This window comes from Lepidochelys kempii, chromosome 1, assembly GCF_965140265.1.
Source record: "Lepidochelys kempii isolate rLepKem1 chromosome 1, rLepKem1.hap2, whole genome shotgun sequence".
Taxonomy (NCBI): Eukaryota; Metazoa; Chordata; order Testudines; family Cheloniidae; genus Lepidochelys; species Lepidochelys kempii.
The window spans coordinates 125,077,303-125,096,303 of NC_133256.1; positions in this window are offsets into that span (position 1 = coordinate 125,077,303).

A 19,001-nucleotide genomic window follows, 5' to 3' on the forward strand; every position below is an offset into this window, starting at 1 on the left:
GAGCAGCATGGCAACAGGGAATTGGAACTGTACAGAGTCACATGTGAAACAGACTGTGACTGCCGGAGATCAGAGCTGGTTGCAGGGCTGTGTGGGACTTATGGGGGAGCAGCAGCGGCTGGGCAGGAAACCAGTGCAAAGGATCCCAGTGAGAAACACTGACTGAGCCTAGCTTGGAAACCAGCAAATGCTTAATTTGCTTGAACAGAGACTGGACAGGAGCGGGCACCCCAAGCACTAGGCCTGCAGAGCCCTGACTCTCGATTGGACTGCCCGAACCCGAACAAGAGCTGCTATCGCTCAGTTTGAACAATAACTGTTTAAACCTCTGTACACAGGGTATTTGCAATCTTTCCCATTTCCTGCCAGCCCTAGTAAAAACCTTTCCTTTAGCCATGTACCTGAGTGGTTATTGGGAGCCACCAGGGCTAGCGTCTACAACGCCTAGCCACTGAAGTACTTGTGCTTGCCTTTGAGATATGGTACAGATTTTAAATGATTATAAAGGATAGCGAATAGCTGAAAGCAGATTACTAAGCAAATAAAGCAAACATGCAAACTAAACTTAATACGCTAAAGAAACTGGCTACAAGTAATAATTTCTCACCCTAAATGTCGTTTTAAGCCGGTTGCAGATTTTCTTGAAGACAAACTGCTCTTGCTTGTAGCTTAGAACTCCAGATATTCCTGCCACAGGCCAGACACCTTCTAGCCTGGGTCCAGTCCTTTCTTCCCCAGATCAGTTTTCAGCAGTCTTCTTGGGCAGGGATTCAGTGAAGAACCGACCAACATTAACTCACTTCCCTGCCTTAAATAGGATTTACATATGGCAGGAATCCTTTGTTTCCCAGATTGTTCCCCACCCCCTATTAGTGAAAAAATACTAGTAGGCCAAGATGGGGTCCAGTACCAGGTGACATGATCACATGACCCTGCAGTGTCAAAGCAGCATCCCAGGAAGCTTCTCAGGAAGGTGGAAGATTAGCATCTTCAAAGTCCTATTGTTCTCTCTAATGGCCCATTGATTAACCAGCCAGATTGATTACATTTTGTCTGGTGGGCATTCCCCAGGTGCAAACACTTTTGTAATTGATACATATTCCATATTCTTAACTTCAGATACAGAAATGATACATGCATACAAATAGGATAATCATATTCTGTAAATCATAACCTTTCCAATGATACCTGATATGACCCATCTTGCATAAAATACATCTTAGATATGCCATATTCACACCATAACAATATTTCTAAGAAGAATATGGGGAGTAGCGTCACACCCCACTCTGCCTCCCGCCCCCACTTGAACCCTTCCCCCAAGCTCCCACCCCACCCCTGTCCATACCCCTGCCCCTCCTCTTCCCACCCTGTCTCACCTCTTCCTGCCCCTGTTCCACTCCTCCCCCCACCTCTTCCTGCCCCCACTCCTCCACCTTGCCCCCCAGGACATCTTGCATGCCACTGAACAGGAGGAGCTGATCCGCGGGACTGCCGGTGGGTGCTGAGCACCCACTATTTTTTTCCTGTGGGTACTCCAGCCCTAGAGCACCCACGGAGTTGGCACCTATGCCTGCAAGTGTGCCCCATCCTGCAAAGGAAGGAGAAAACCCGCCAGGTTCTCTGCCAATCTGACCCAGGGGAAAATTCCTTCCCAACCTCAAATATGATGATCAGTTAGAACCTGAGCATATGGGCAAAACCCACCATCCAGACACCTGGGAAAGAATTCTCTGTAGTAACTCAGAACCCTCCTCATATAGTGTCCCATCACGTGCCATTGGAAACATTTGCTGCTAGCAGTCATAAATCAGACACATGCCATTGTAAGCAGTCTCACCATACCATCCCCTCCATAACCTTATCAAGCTCAGTCTTGAAGCCAGTTAGGTTTTTTGCCCCGACTGCTCCTTTTGGAAGACTGTCCACTGATCTAAAAAATAATATTTTCCCTATCAGGGCTATGCTTCCAGTTATAGTCAGCACAGCGCTATTCAAGGCTTTTTATGTTCTGTCAATAGTCACAATTGCACTTTTGGGTCATTTCCAAAAGGAAATTAAGATCAGATGCACACTGATTAACTGGCTCCCGGCCCCTATCTGTGAGCATTCCCATCATCAATGACAGAATGTCCTTTTCTGTCCTACATATAGGACCATTAGAAGATATTTGCTTATAAACAATTATTTACAGCATTTGGAGAAAAGTACCACCTGTCAGGAAGAATAAAATAAAAATACCTCTTTCGTCCAAATATTTTGATTACTAATGAAATTATACTTCAATGCAATTACAGTCATTTTATCATCCCATTTTATTATACTGCAGGGCATCTTGCAATTTGTAACCTGTTAATGGTGTAGTTATTGGAAAGTCTTTCAGAACTTTGACATTGTGCTGAGTACCATCTTACCTTGAGTTCATACCTGAGCTATCTGAATGCAACAGATTTTGATGCCACCTAGATAGCGTTATTATGCCATTTCACTTACAAATAAGGCCCTACTTAATTCGTGATATTGCAGAAATTGTGGATCCCGTAATATTAGGCTTCCGCTGCAATTTTGTCAGCCAGGCAGCTAGCAGCAGGATCCCCGGCTACCAGCTGTCAGCCCTTGGCGGCTTGGGCTCCCGCTGTCAGCCCCATGCATTAATAACTGTAATATAGTTGCAGCAAAATGTCTGGTTATTAAAAAAATTAGCAGGCATAACATAATACTTGAGTGTTTATATTGTTCTAGCCACTTTTTCTTAAACAAATAGGTCTTCTCTGAATTTTCCAAATTACTGCAAATAATAAAGGCCCATTATTACTTTTTTGCGATTTTGCATGTCTTGTCTGCAACTCAGTCACAATTATTTGACTATCATCCTGCAATTCAAGTAGGGCCTCACTTATTAAGGGAATTTAAGTCAGGTTCTAAATTCAGTTCTCTGTTAATATCAGATATGTTTCTATAGACAAAAATTTAGCCAAGCATAAAACTTTTTTTCTAAATGTCCAGTTGTCAGAGGGAAATTACCAATGGAACAGCTGGGATTTTGAGAGGCCTGTAATGTTTACCTCGCCCTGCCAGGTAGGCAGCAATTACCAACTACCAGTGAAAAGTGAGAATCAGTTGTTTTTTATTCTTGAAACAACTCTTGGCCTCAAAAGTAATCTTTTTTAGATAGACATTGACTACCTCTGGATGACTTACCCTTAATCGTTCATATACTCTTTTTCAGTGTGAAAGTGGGGTTTGTAGGATCAGCACATAAGGAGGTAACAGTTAAGAATAGAAGCAGTTCCAAAGTATCAACCTCCAGACACAGTAGTTCACTAAGGAACATCCTTGATTCATACTGTGGCATCTATTGGCTGTTCACATGAGTATATCAGTAAAAAAAGGTTGAGATTTTAAAACCAATTGAAAAGGAGGACTTGTGGCACCTCAGAGACTAACCAATTTATTTGAGCATAAGCTTTCGTGAGCTACAGCTCACTTCATCAGATGCATGCAGTGGAAAATACAGTGAGGAGATTTATATACACACAGAACATGAAAGCTATTTCACATTTGGGGACAATGTATACCTTCAAATCAGCGGCACTGCTATGGGGTACCCGCGTGGCCCCACAATATGCCAACATTTTTATGGCTGACTTAAAACAACGCTTCCTCAGCTCTCATCCCCTAAAGCCCCTACTCTACTTGCGCTACATTGAGGACATCTTCATCATCTGGACTCATGGAAAAGAAGCCCTTGAGGAATTCCACCATGATTTCAACAATTTCCATCTCACCATCAACCTCAGCCTGGACCAGTCCACACAAGAGATCCACTTCCTGGACACTATGGTGCTAATAAACGATGGTCACATAAACACCACCCTATATCGGAAACCTACTGACCGCTATTCCTACCTATATGCCTCCAGCTTTCACCCAGACCACACCACACGATCCATTTTTCATGTTCTGTGTGTATATAAATCTCCTCACTGTATTTTCCACTGACTGCATCCGATGAAGTGAGCTGTAGCTCATGAAAGCTTATGCTCAAATAAATTGGTTAGTCTCTGAGGTGCCACAAGTCCTCCTTTTCTTTTTGCGAATACAGACTAACACGGCTGCTACTCTAAAGCCAATTGATGGATTGAGCTACATATACCCCATTGATTTTAATGTGAGTTTGTAGTTCAGTTTTCAAAGCCAGTCACACAAGTACACTATCGGTAAAACTAGGGCAAGAAGCAACACATATGGCATATTTCCTTTGTTCTTTTTCTCTGCAGTTTTCCACTGTGGTAAACATGTTTCTGCTGGAAAAGGTACCCTCTGCAAATGCTCCACTTCTGTTTTTGTCAGCCGCACATCTTCTCCTTTCTGGCCCCGTGGAATAAAGTGACACAAACTCAGCTGGTGTTTATGCTAACGTTGGCTTAATTGGTGATTTCCTGGATATGTTTAAGTGGTTGCCTTGACAGGAAATTTATTTGAGCAACTTTAACTCTAATGTCTGGTCTACACTTAAAACTTATACTAGCACAGTGCTGTCTATGGGGTGTGAAAAAACCTAACCCTTTAGCTATGCAGACAAACCCCCTAAGTGTAGTTGCAGCTATGCTGACAGATGGGTGCGTCTATCAGTTTAATTAATGTCGTTCTTTCCTGAGCTAGTGGAAAAACTCCTCCTGTTCGTATACACTATGTCTACAGGGGGCTACGCTGGCATGGCTCTGTCTGTGCTACAGAGCCTATATCAATGTGGGTTTTTTGGCGGGGGTTTGGGGGGGAATTAATTAATGTTGCATATATACAAGGAACTTCTCTCTCAGCATACGTATCTTGATTAATGTTACAGATGAGAGCATAGGAGGTAATCTGGCAGTTATGATACTGCAGTTAAAAAAAGGGGGATTTATTTATTTGGAAGCAGTAAGTGAGAAATTGTCACCCAGGAGCCATCTCCTGAGTTAAAAAAGCTGTTGCTAAAGCTGTAAGGAAAAGACATGGGTATAAATTACCAGTCTGTAATTTGAATCATGCTGCTGTTGCTGCTCAAGAAGGCTTAGAGTATATTGCTACTGATGCTGTCTAGGGCCTTGTCTTCACTGGAAAAAAGGTGTTCTTAGCTCAAATTCGCTAACTCAAAATCCTAGTGAAGACAAGCCAATCTGTAGTTTTCCTTTGAGTTCAGAGGTTGAGTTAAAACCTATCTGGGAGGGAGAAACTGCTTTGTCTTCATTAGGATTTTTCCTTGAATTAGTTAACTTGCATTAAGAGCACACCTTATTTTGTACTGAAGACAAGGACTAGAAGATCTTGTAAGAGCCTGATACAATTTCCCTATAAACACAGACAGTTCTACTGGAGCATCTATCCCATTCAGATAACCATGGACGCAAATCTTTGTCCTATATGGATCTACAGACCCAAAGATGTATGTTCTGTACATTGAGAACAGCTGGTTTCCAGCTGTACTACTGTGGTATGTGGTCTATCCATAGTTCTGTACTGTGGAACAGCAAAAAAATGGACTGTTAAATGCTTCTCTTGGCAATATACATTCATCACTGCCTTTCAGCAAGTGTACAAATTCCGAATGCGAGCACTCCTGCTCTTTCTGTACTCTCCCAGGAGTTGGGATTAGTGTTAATATGATCTCTCATTTTGGCAGATCTCTCCACAGTGGCTTTTTGAGGGTTCCACTACAGAGGAGGACACATAGGAGGAATTCTGTTATTAAGGGCTGGTTCTCCAATACTTTCTTGGAAAGACTGTATGTCATCTATCGGATTCACAATGATTCTGTTCAATATAAAATGATTATAGTGTTGTCATGTTCTCTGATTTGGAAGGATTTGCCTCATAATAAGATTTTGCTGTATGAGCTCTAACAGTTATTTCCTCTTTCTCTCAATTTGCTTGTGGTTTAAATCTTTCAGCATGGCATTTTGACTAACATCACTAAAAATATTTGTTACAGATCCTTATATAGCTGATCCTTGATATAGTTTTCCCCTTCAGCCAGTGGAGCTGGGATGACTCATAGTGTAAAATAAAAAAAACCCAAGATTATTTATAATTATTCTTTAGTGTATTCTCCAACCAGGGTATGAAAAACAGCCACGTCCACTACAGTCATTATTGGTGACTCAGAACCCTCATCACCGAAAACACGGGCCAGCCACTACTAGCGGGAGAAATATAAGTAGCAGGCTGTTAATCACAGGGTCAACCACTAGAGGGAGAAAGGATCACATACATTAAGGCACTTAAAACAAGGGCATAAATTTTAGGAGTGCTGCTTAGGGCTTCACCAATCCAGGAGGAAAGAGGAGAATCACACTACTAGGCTTGCTCCACTGCTTCCTTGGTTGGCAAGGGGAGAGTGAAGGCCTAATTCACCATTAACCTGTACCTGGTGTAGTTGTTTAAGCTCACTTTGCACTGGTGTAAAGTGCTACTAGATCAGGATAGCAGTATTTTACCAAAAAAAGAACAGGAGTACTTGTGGCACCTGAGAGACTAACAAATTTATTAGAGCATAAGCTTTCGTGGGCTACAGCCCACTTCATCGGATGCATAGAATGGAACATGTAGTAAGAAGATATATATATACATACAGGGAAGGTGGAAGTTGCCATACAAACTGTAAGAGGCTATTTAGTTAAGATGCACTATTATCAGCGGGAGAAAAAAACTTTTGTTGCGATAATCAAGATGGCCCATTTAGACAGTTGACAAGAAGGTGTGAGGATAGTTAACATGGGGAAATAGATTCAATATGTGTAATGACCCAGCCACTCCCAGTCTCTATTCAAACCCAAGTTAATGGTATCTAGTTTGCATATTAATTCAAGCTCAGCAGTTTCTCATTGGAGCCTGTTTTTGAAGCTTTTCTGTTGCAAAATTACCACCCTTAAATCTTTTACTGAGTGACCAGAGAGGTTGAGGTGTTCTCCTACCAGTTTTTGAATATTATGATTCCTGATGTCAGATCTGTGTCCATTTATTCTTTTCCATAGAGACTGTCCAGTTTGGCCAATGTACATGGCAGAGGCGCATTGCTCTTATATGATAGCATGTATCACATTGGTAGATGTGCAGGTGAACGAGCCCCTGATGGCGTGGTTAATGTGATTAGGTGGTGTTTGTCTGGCTATGTGGACTCTTTCCTCAGGTCCTATGCTACCAGCACTCCCAGCTATCTTCGAGACACCACTGACTTCCTGAGGAAACTACAATCCATTGGTGATCTTCCAGAAAACACCATCCTGGCCACTATGGATGTAGAAGCCCTCTACACCAACATTCCACACAAAGAGGGACTACAAGCTATCAGGAACAGTATCCCCGATAATGTCATGGCAAACCTGGTGGCTGAACTTTGTGACTTTGTCCTCACCCACAAGTATTTCATATTTGGGGACAATATATACCTTCAAGTCAGCGGCACTGCTATGAAGACCCACATGGCTGACATTATGCCAACATTTTTATGGCTGACTTAGAACAATGCTTCCTTAGCTCTTGTCCCCTAACGCCCCTACTCTACTTGCGCTACATTGATGGCATCCTCATCACGTGGACCCATGGAAAAAAAGCCCTTGAGGAATTCCACCATGATTTCAACCATTTCCATCCCACCATCAACCTCAGCCTAGACCAATCCACACAAGCAGTCCATTTCCTGGACACTACTGTGCTAATAAGCGATGGTCACATAAACACCACTCTATACCAGAAACCTACTGACTGCTGTGCTTACCTACATGCCTTTAGCTTCCACCCAGGACACACGACATGATCTGGGATAGCTCAGTGGTTTGAGCATTGGCCTGCTAAACCCAGGATTGTGAGTGTTCAATCCTTGAGGGGGCCATTTAGGGATCTGGGGCAAAAATTGGGGATTGGTCCTGCTTTGAGCAGGGGGTTGGACTATTTGATCTCCTGAGGTCCCTTCCAACCCTGATATTCTATGATTCTATGATTGTCTACAGCCAAGCTCTAAGATACAACCGCATTTGCTCCAATCCCTCAGACAGAGACAACACATACAAGATCTCTATCAAGCATTCTTACAATTACAATACCCACCTGCTGAAGTGAAAAAACAGATTGACAGAGCCAGAAGAGTACCCAGAAGTCACGTACTACAGGACAGGCCCAACAATGAAAATAACAGAACGCCACTAGCTGTCACCTTCAGCCCCCAACTAAAACCTCTCCAACGCATCATCAAGGATCTACAACCTATCCTGAAGGACGATCCCTCACTCTCACAGATCTTGGGAGACAGGCCAGTCCTTGCTTACAGACAGCCCCCCGAACCTGAAGCAAATACTCACCAGCTACCATACAACACAGAACAAAAACACTAACCTAGGAACCTATCCTTGCAACAAAGCCCAATGCCAACGCTGTCCACATATTTATTCAAGTGACACCATCATAGGACCTTATCACATTAGCCACGCCATCAGGGGCTCATTCACCTGCACATCTACCAGTGTGATATATGCCATCATGTAACAGCAATGCCACTTTGCCATGTACATTGGCCAAACTGGACAGTCTCTACATAAAAGAATAAATGGACACAAATCTGACATCAGGAATCATAACATTCAAAAACCGGTAGGAGAACACTTCAACCTCTCTGGCCACTCAGTAAAAGACTTAAGGGTGGTAATTTTGCAACAGAAAAGCTTCAAAAACAGACTGCAGCGAGAAACTGCTGAGCTTGAATTAATATGCAAACTAGATACCATTAACTTGGGTTTGAATAGAGACTGGGAGTGGCTGGGTCATTACACATATTGAATCTATTTCCTTAAGTTAAGTAGCCTCACACCTTCTTGTCAACTGTCTACATGGGCCATCTTGATTATCACAACAAAAGTTTTTTTCTCCTGCTGATAATAGCTCATCTTAACTAATTAGCCTCTTACAGTTTGTATGGCAACTTCCACCTTCCCTGTATGTATATATATATCTTCTTACTATATGTTCCATTCTATGCATCCGATGAAGTGGGCTGTAGCCCACAAAAGCTTATGCTCTAATACATTTGTTTGTGTCTCAGGTGCCACAGGTACTCCTGTTCTTTTTGCGGATACAGACTAACACGGCTGCTACTCTGAAACCTGTCAGTATTTTACCAGTACTTTGCATTGGTGTACATGACAACACCAGGTGCAGGGCAGTGGTGAATCAGGCCACAAAGGTCCAGCGGGGGCTGAGAGAGTTGCCTAATCACTGTCCTTCCTGCAGAAAGCTGCTTCAGCCCAGGAGTTGGAAAGATTAAGTTTTCCAAGCTGACCTCCTATCCATCTCGCCACTCCCACAACAGCTGCTGAAGAGGCACACAGCCCTTTTTAATGTAATGATGACCTTCAATGAAAACATAAAGCAGTTCTTGATGCTGGTTGTTCTCCTTTTAAAAAAACTCAGAACAACAGATTCACCCTACCCTTCTCAGCCATGCTCTTGCCAGCAATCAGCAACATCACAGAAGAATTTGGGTGGAGGAAGGGGACAGGTGTAGACTCATTAGCTGTGTTGTCCTTCATTCAGATCTCTGCTGTCAGCTTCAGCAGCTCTCACAGCAGCACCATAGGATACACTATCAGTGTCCTGAGCCAGTGTCATGCCCTAGTGTGATGGAGTTACTGAGAAGGGGATATAAGGGGAGATTTCTCCTGCAGAAACACAAGGGCACTCATAGAATCATAGAATCTCAGGGTTGGAAGGGACCTCAGGAGGTTATCTAGTCCAACCCCCCTGCTCAAAGCAGGACCAATCCCCAACTAAATCATCCCAGCCAGGGCTTTGTCAAGCCTGACCTTAAAAACTTCTAAGGAAGGAGATTCCACCACCTCCTTAGGTAATGCATTCCAGTGTTTCACCACCCTCCTAGTGAAAAAGTTTTTCCTAATATCCAACCTAAACCTCCCCCACTGCAACTTGAGACCATTACTCCTTGTTCTGTCATCTGCTACCACTGAGAACAGTCTAGATCCATCCTCTTTGGAACCCCCTTTCAGGTAGTTGAAAGCAGCTATCAAATCCCCCCTCATTCTTCTCTTCCGCAGACTAAACAATCCCAATTCCCTCAGCCTCTCCTCATAAGTCATGTGTTCCAGTCCCCTAATCATTTTTGTTGCCCTCTGCTGGACTCTTTCCAATTTTTCCACATCCTTCTTGTAGTGTGGGGCCCAAAACTGGACACAGTACTCCAGATGAGGCCTCACCAATGTCGAATAGAGGGGAACGATCACGTTGTTAAGGAAAAGTTAGCACATGTGACTCCATTTTGGTTTGGGGCCCACCATTGTCTAAAAGCAAGCACATCATGCACCAGGAGGAGTGTTACTTAGATACTGTATTCCTGTGAAAATCCTCCTCCTTGTCTCCAGCCTGCCTTGACTCCCAGTATCTGTTCTTTGTCAGTCCCTAAACTCCCTATCTCTTGGCCTTTGATGTGAGGCCTACCATCCTGATAATAAAAGTTACTGATGCATGGCTTTAGGACCATGCTGTGTAATTAACATACTAGTTTAGCACGAGGAATGCACCAAGCAGGGATAGGTGGTAGATAAGAAAAGGGTTTGTTTATTGGCTAAGGTTTCTGATGCACGAGGGCAACATGCTTTGCTAAAAAGTATATAACCTTTGTATAATCTCTATTCGGGGTCCCCTCCTGGCTAGCAGGGGGGCACCACGCTCAAGCGTAATAAACTTAGTGCTTTTTGGGAACTCTGCAGTTGTGGACTTTGTTTATGTGCCTCAGCCTAGATTCGAACTGTGCGTGACCTATCAGGTATCAGGTATAATTCGCAGCATTTGTATGCGTGTCCTACCAGGTGTAATTCGTAGCATTTGCGTGTGTGTCCTCTCAGGTGTAATTTGTAACAGTTTTGGCGACCACGAAGGGACTCTAGGCTCGCCCCAACAAGCGAGACTACACTCCTCCTCTCGGACAGCTCCAGCCGGCACAGGGTGAGTTCACCTTTGAGAACTCCGAGGAGGGGGTGGGGGGTAATTGAGCCATCGCTTAGGTGATAAGGTGGCACATTTGGTGTCCTTTTGGTAGCCCATTATGGGTTCTGGGCAGAGTGTAAGTAAGGGGACCCCTTTGGCTGAAATTCTCAAGAATTGGAGGAATATTTCTGGTACTTATGGGTTAGGTAGGAAGAAAGCTGTTATTTTATGTAAGGTTGAGTGGCCAGCACTGACAACTCAAACATCTATTGAATGGCCACCGGATGGGTCCTTTGCTGGGGATAAATTAACAGCGCTTAGGAGGAGTCTGGAGGACAAAGCTCCAGCCCAGATGGATTATTGGTATGTATGGGACAACTGGGCTTATGCATGTGCAAAAGGATGTCCTCTTTCCTCCTCCTTTTCCTATCGGTCTCAGGGGTCTTCAGCCTCGCTCTGTGCTATGCCTGTTTCTTCTCCTCCCCGGCCTGCTTCTGCCCCTCCCCCGGCTTACCCTTGGCTTTCTGATTTATGCCTATCATCTCCTTGCTCGCCATCTCCCAACCCGTACGGGCCCACCATTGACCCGCCGGTTACTCTGCAAGCTCCCCTCATTCAGCAACCCCTTGTTACTCATGGTATGGACGGCAGTGAACAGCTAGCCTTCCCCTATGTTCATCGCCCCTTTGGCCCAGGCGATTTAGTAACATGGCAACAGCAGATGCCTCGCCTGCGTGACGATCCAGAGAAGGTTCTGCAAACCATTCGGTCTGTATTTACCGCATTTAATCCTACATGGGGAGATGTCCAGGTAATCCTGGACACACTTTTTACCCCTGACGAGAAATATTCCATTCTGGATGCTAATAGACACGGGGCAGGGGAGGATAGTACCCGGGCTTCTTGGCCCCTGACTGATCCCAGTTGGAATCCTAATGTGCCTACTCAAATGGGCCTTTTAAAGGCAGGTAGAAGCGGCCTTTTTGAAGCTATACGCAAAACTGGTAGTAAAACGGCTAACTGGTCTAAAATCCGCAAATGTCAGCAAGAGCTTACTGAGCACACCTCCGCCTTTTTGGCCCGGTGTCCAAACAAGTTTGTGTATATGGGGGCGGTATAAACCCTGAGGCAGAGGAAAACCGTCCTATGATGGTCTCCTTTTATGTCGATCAGGCAGCATCAGATATAAAAAAATATTTTTCTAAGCATGTGCCCGATTGGCCAGGAAAACCCCTCCAGGAGGTAGTCCGCCTGGCCACCTTTGTGTTTAACGGCAGGGACGAGGAGAAAGCACGGGAAAAACGTAAACAGAAGAAGGAGGAGGTAAATATGTTAGCTGCTGCCTTGCAGGTTCCTTCGTGAAACCAGGATTGGCAAGGGCGTGGAGAGATGAGAGGAAGGGGGCATGGACGGGGGACAGGAGGAGGGGGAGGTTGGGGTAAAATGAGGGACGGAAATTGTAATTATTGTAAGCAACCAGGGCACTGGAGGAGGGAGTGTCCCCCGCTTCCCCGAGGGGCTCCTTGGAAGAGCCAGGTAGAGGCTAATCCTTCTTTTCCCCCTAACGCCTCCCAGAACCTTGTTGACCCCCAGTGACTAGAGAGGGAGGTTTTGGGAATTTTGGGAGAGTTGGAATGGGATTTGGGGTTACAGTCGCAAATTTATTTGAAAGTTGGGGAACAGCTTGTGCCTTTTCTAGTAGATACTGGGGCCACCCTCTCCACTTTAACTTTTGTTCCGGGCTCTCTGTCCGATACCAAGGTTTGGGTGCAGGGTATAGAAGGCAATCCCTGCCCGGCTCCTTTATCCTACCCTGTCCCTATCGAGCTTGGTTCTTTAAAGCTATCACATAGGTTTGTTGTAATGCCGGAGGGCCCCGCGAACCTCCTCGGGCAGGATGTGCTGGGCAAACTGGGGGCACACGTATATTGCGCCACTGAGGGGCTCCGCATGTCCGTTCTGGACTCGGCGGTTGCTTCTCTTATGGCATCGGTTACCCCTATTCCTGGTGTGCCCTCTGAATTGTCCAGTGTTCCCCACACTTTGTGGAGCACAAATCCTACTGATGTGGGTCTTCTTAAATCAGCCATTCCAGTGAGTCTGGAAACAGGGGGCGGACCGCCTCCGTCCCTAAAACAATACCCCTTGCCGAGGGAGGCGGAAGAAGGCATCTCACTTCTTATTGATAGCTATTTGACTCAGGGGGTTTTAGTCCCCTGCAGTTTGCCCTGTAATACTCCCATTCTTCCAGTAAGGAAGCCCAGCCCAGGACCAGACAGGCGTCCAGTCTATCGATTTGTTCAGGATCTACGGGCTATAAATGGGTATGTTATAGCCCCCCATCCAGTTGTCCCTGATCCAAGCACCATTCTAACACTGATTCCTCAGTCAGCTACTTGCTTTACTGTCATAGATTTGTGTGCAGCATTTTTCAGTATCTCTTTGCACCCTGATTCTCAATATTTATTTGCATTTACCTGGAAGGGTCAGCAGCTAACATGGACGCGTCTTCCCCAGGGGTTCTCAGGATCCCCCACTATTTTTTCCCGGATTCTCACCAAGGATTTAAAAGACATTGTCTTGTCTAGTTCGTCTGTCCTAGTTCAGTATGTGGATGATTTGTTAATTGCCGCCTCAGATCATAACGCATGTTTAATTGACTCTGTTGTTTTGCTTACTGCATTAGCTAATAAGGGTCATCGTGCATCTCCATCCAAGTTGCAGCTGTGTCTAGATCAGGTAATTTATTTGGGCTTTGTAATTAGGCCTGGGGAGCGCCTATTCTCCCCAGATAGGGTGCGGGCAATCCAGGATTACCCGCGTCTGACTACCAAAAAGCAGTTACGGGCTTTCCTGGGGGCTGCGGGGTTCTGCCGACCCTGGGTCGTGGCTTTCGGGGAATTGGTGAAACCGTTAGTTCGAGCTACTACAAAACTGACCCTCGATCCTGTCTCCTGGACCCCGGAAATGGAAGACGCTTTTAACTCCATCAAAAAGGCTCTGATCTCTGCGCCCGCCGTGGGATTCCCGGATTATGGTAAACCATTTTCTCTTTTCACTCACGAACAGCAGGGGGTGGCTAGCGGCGTCCTTTTGCAATACCTGGGGGGTCGCCCACGCCCTGTAGCCTATTACTCAGTACAACTGGACCCTGTTATTCAGGGCTCTGTCTCCTGTGTACAGTCTGTTGCTGCTGCTGCTGTCATGGTTGAACGGTCACGACCTATTGTTTTGGGGCACCCTCTGACTGCCTGGGTCCCTCATGAGGTTGAAATTCTCTTAAAACAGCATTCTACACAGGCATTGTCTCCACAGTGGGCTCACAAATATGAACTAATCCTGTTAGCCGCTGACAATGTTACTTTATGCCGCTGTAACGTCCTCAATCCAGCCATAATGCTACCCCTCCTGGAGGACGGTACCCCTCACCATGTATGCATGGATGCCGTCGCGCAGGATGGTAAGCCCCGCCCGGATTTAGCTGACTCCCCTTTAGTTAAGCCCAATTTACTTCTTTTCACAGATGGGTCCTCGTACTATTTAGATGGTCACCGGGTCTCGGGCTATTCAGTTACCTCTCAGGCAGATGTTATCGAGGCTGCCCCCCTACCACCTTCCTTCAGTGCCCAGGGTGCAGAGTTATACGCGCTTAGCAGGGCTTGTTTATTGTCTTCAGGAAGAAGTGTTACCATCTATACAGACTCTAAATATGCTTTTGGTGTTTGCCATGCTACAGGCCAGCTCTGGAAGCAACGAGGATTTTTAACCTCCTCAGGCACAAAAATCGCTAATGGCCCTCTAATCTCTGCCCTTTTGGAAGCTATTCAGGCCCCTCATCAGGTGGCGGTGGTTCATTGTTATGCGCACAGACAGTCTAACAGTTTTGTATCTCAGGGCAATGCATTAGCTGATTCAGCTGCAAAGGCTGCAGTCTACAGCCCCTTCTGGCTTCCCTCCCCCTGGATGTGTCCTTCCCACCTGCTGACTGGATACTGCTGTATGCTGAAGTATCCTTGGACGAGCTGCACGACTGGAAATGCTGGGAGGGATCTGAGGGCCCCGATAAGTTCTGGCGAGTCGGGAACAAACCTATTCTCCCCCGCCGTTATCTACTCCCAGCTGCTCATTATTTTCATTCCCTGGGTCACGCTGGTATTCAGGGCACGGTGGCTGCCATACTAAAGTTTTGGGCAGCACCTCATGTTTATCCCGTGGTAAAGCGAGTTCTTGGCTCCTGCCCTACTTGCCTGGCCTTCTCTGCTAAGACTTGGCTCGATGCCAACTCAAAAGGGGGGAGACCCTGGGCAAACTTCCCGTTTCAGTGCTTGCAGATGGACTACGCAGAAATGCCTAAATGCTCAGGGTTTCACCACCTCCTTGTTATAGTGGACCAACTTTCCGGATGGCCTGAAGCAATACCAACCAGAAAGGCAGATGCAAGATCTGTGGTCAAGTTCTTAATGAAAGACATTGTACCCAGGTTTGGTGTCCCTGAAGTCATGGATTCACACTTTACCGCAAAGATTTTGGAGGAACTGTACCGGTGATTATCCAACAATTTGGGGATTATCCGACAATTACACACCCCGTATCACCCCCAGTCTGCAGGTCAAGTGGAACGCATGAACTGAACAATAAAGACAATGATAGCAAAGTTTTGTAAGGAGACTGGACTTAAGTGGCCAGAGGCCTTGCCTATTAGTTTTATGGCATATAAGACGAACGCCACGCATGCCCCTAGGCCTGTTCCCATTTGAGGTGCTGTTTGGGAGTCCAGCTTTAGTCCCGGGAACTTATGTTCCTGTACATGCTAGCCTCTTGGATGGAGATGAAACTTTGGCCAGATATGTTGCTAGACTGCAGAAGGAGCTGACTGACAACCAGTCTGAAGCTCAGTTGTTTCAAACCGCACCCTTAGGGTTACAGGTTCATTCCTTTAAACCAGGGGATTGGGTAATGGTAAAAAAGATCCCCCGCACCAACCCCCTGGAACCCCGGTGGGAGGGGCCGTACCAGGTTCTGTTATGTACTTATTCTGCTTTAAAAGTTGCAGGTAAAGGTTCCTGGATTCACATAGCTACATCAAGTTGGCGACGGGACCCCCACCTGACCCTGGCGAGCCAGCAGACGAGCCACTTCACGAATGAATACTACAACCAACCCATGGACTGAGCTTTCCAGCTACTAGGACCTTCACAGCCCACTAGGACTTTTTGTGTTCCTGTTTATTGGACTTACATTGGGGGTAGTGTTTTTTGTATGGTACAGGGGAGGATGTCGACATTGGTATGGTTTGCCTGGGGGGTCCTCTCCCTATTCCCAAGTCCAGTACAAGGATGGGAGGGCAATAGCTTCTTGAATTTAACCCGTGCTATCAAACAGGGTGTAAATCGAACACAGTGTTGGATTTGTATTCATACCCCCACATATTTGGGTCAGGGGGGCCAGTTGGTAGGGGTACCTATCCCCCTTAATCGAACATTCCAAACTAAGCTATGGGCAAACACTACATTTAACTGGAATGTTACAATCCAAATGTGGTCTATTAATGTGGTGGCCAAGGGTAATTATGCTTTATGTGTGTCACGACGTAAGGGCATAGAAAATACAGTTTTTGTAGGGAATTTTGTGGGGTGCAAGGACACCACCCAAATCAGCTCTGGTGCGGGAGGCCCTCCACCTACTCCAGGACCCCGTGGCCAGTCCCCGAGGAGTCTGGCTGGTATTGGTTATGCAATCACACAGCCTATAAGGTTCTCCCAGCAGGATGGTGTGGTACATGTACCTTAGGGGCTATAGTACCCACCGTGACAGTACACCAGAACCTGACCCGGGGAGAGATCCGCAATCTAGTATGGAGGGACCGACGAAGTATTCCTTTAAACTCCCTTTCTCAACGGCCCAAAGGCTTTCACTCCTTTGTGCGTTGGTTTCTGCCATGGTTGGGAGTAAGCGAGCTGGAAAAAGCTATAGTTAACATTTCAGCTGCTTTGGAACTAATGGCAAATGCTACTGCAGATGCTCTCTCTGCCCTTCAAATTGAAGTCACTCAGCTATCCCAAACTACATTGCAAAACCGCCTAGCCCTGGATTATCTCCTTGCAAATCAGGGCGGGGTTTGTGCTCTGGTCAACTCAAGCTGTTGTGTATTTGTAAATCAGCACCATAGAATGGAAACTGACATCCACATCCTCAAGCAACAGGCAGCCCTATTCCACCACCTCAGCCTCGACACTACCAAAGCTGGATTCCAGGAGGTCTGGGACTGGCTCACCTCATGACTACCGGATGTGGGGACTTGGGGACGGCGTATTTTGTATTTACTTTTTTTGACTGTTATTGTTTTTGCGTTATTTTTTGTATGCCTACAATGCTGCAGTATGTGCTGTCGGCAGTTGCTAACCCTGCAGCGCGGTTACTCAGCCCTGATATAGCTTACTGACGTACAAAAAAAAAAAAGGGAGGACTGTTAAGGAAAAGTTAGCACATGTGACTCCATTTTGGTTTGGGGCCCACCATTGTCTAAAAGCAAGCACTTCAGGCACCAGGAGGAGTGTTCCTTAGATACTGCATTCCTGTGAAAATCCTCCTCCTTGTCTCCAGCCTGCCTTGACTCCAAGTATCTGTTCTTTGTCAGTCCCTAAACTCCCTATCTCCTGGCCTTTGATGTGAGGCCTCCCATCCTGATAATAAAAGTTACTGATGCATGGCTTTAGGATCATGCTGTGTAATTAACATACTAGTTTAGCATGAGAAATGCACCAAGCAGGGATAGGTGGTAGATAAGAAAAGGGTTTGTTTATTGGCTAAGGTTTCTGATGCACGAGGGCAACATGCTTTGCTAAAAAGTATATAACCTTTGTATAATCTCTATTCAGGGTCCCCTCCTGGCTAGCAGGGGGGCACCACGCTCAAGCGTAATAAACTTAGTGTTTTTTGGGAACTCTGCAGTTGTGGACTTTGTTTATGTGCGTCAGCCTAGATTCGAACTGTGCGTGACCTATCAGGTATAATTCGCAGCATTTGTGTGCGTGTCCTATCAGGTGTAATTCGCAGCAGTTGTGTGCGTGTCTTATCAGGTGTAATTTGTAACAATGTCCCTCGATCTGCTGGCAATGCCCCTACATGTACATCCCAAAATGCCATTGGCCTTCTTGGCAACAAGGGCACACTGTTGACTCATATCCAGCATCTCATCCACTGTAACCCCTAGGTCCTTTTCTGCAGAACGGCTGCCGAGCCATTCGGTCCCTAGTCAGTAGCGGTGCATGGGATTCTTCCGTCCTAAGCACAGGACTCTGCATTTGTCCTTGTTGAACCTCATCAGATTTCTTTTGGCCCAATCATCTAATTTGTCTAGGGCCCTCTGTATCCTATCCCTACCCTCCAGCGTATTTACCTCTCCTCCCAGTTTAGTGTTACCTGCAATCTTGCTGAGGGTGCAATCCACACCATCCTCCAGATCATTTATGAAGATATTGAACAAAACCGGCCCGAGGACTGACCCTTGGGGCACTCCACTTGATGCCGGCTGTTAACTAGATATGGAGCCATTGATCACTACCCATTGAGCCTGACAATCTAGCCAACTTTCTATCCACCTTATAGTCCATTCCTCCAGCCCATACTTCTTTAACTTGCTGGCAAGAATACTGTGGGAGACCATGTCAAAAGCTTTGCTAAAGTCAAGGAACAACACGTCCACCGCTTTCCCCTCATCCACAGAGCCAGTTATCTCATCATAGAAGGCAATTAGATTAATCAGGCATGACTTGCCCTTTGTGAATCCACGCTGACTGCTCCTGATCACTTTCGTCTCCTCTAAGTGCTTCAGAATTGATTCCTTGAGGACCTGCTCCATGATTTTTCCAGGGACTGAGGTGAGGCTGACTGGCCTGTAGTTCCCAGGATCCTCCTTCTTCCCTTTTTTAAAGATGGGCACTACATTAGCCTTTTTCCAGTCATCCAGGACTTCCGCTGATCGCCATGAGTTTTCAAAGTTAATGGCCAATGGCTCTGCAATCACA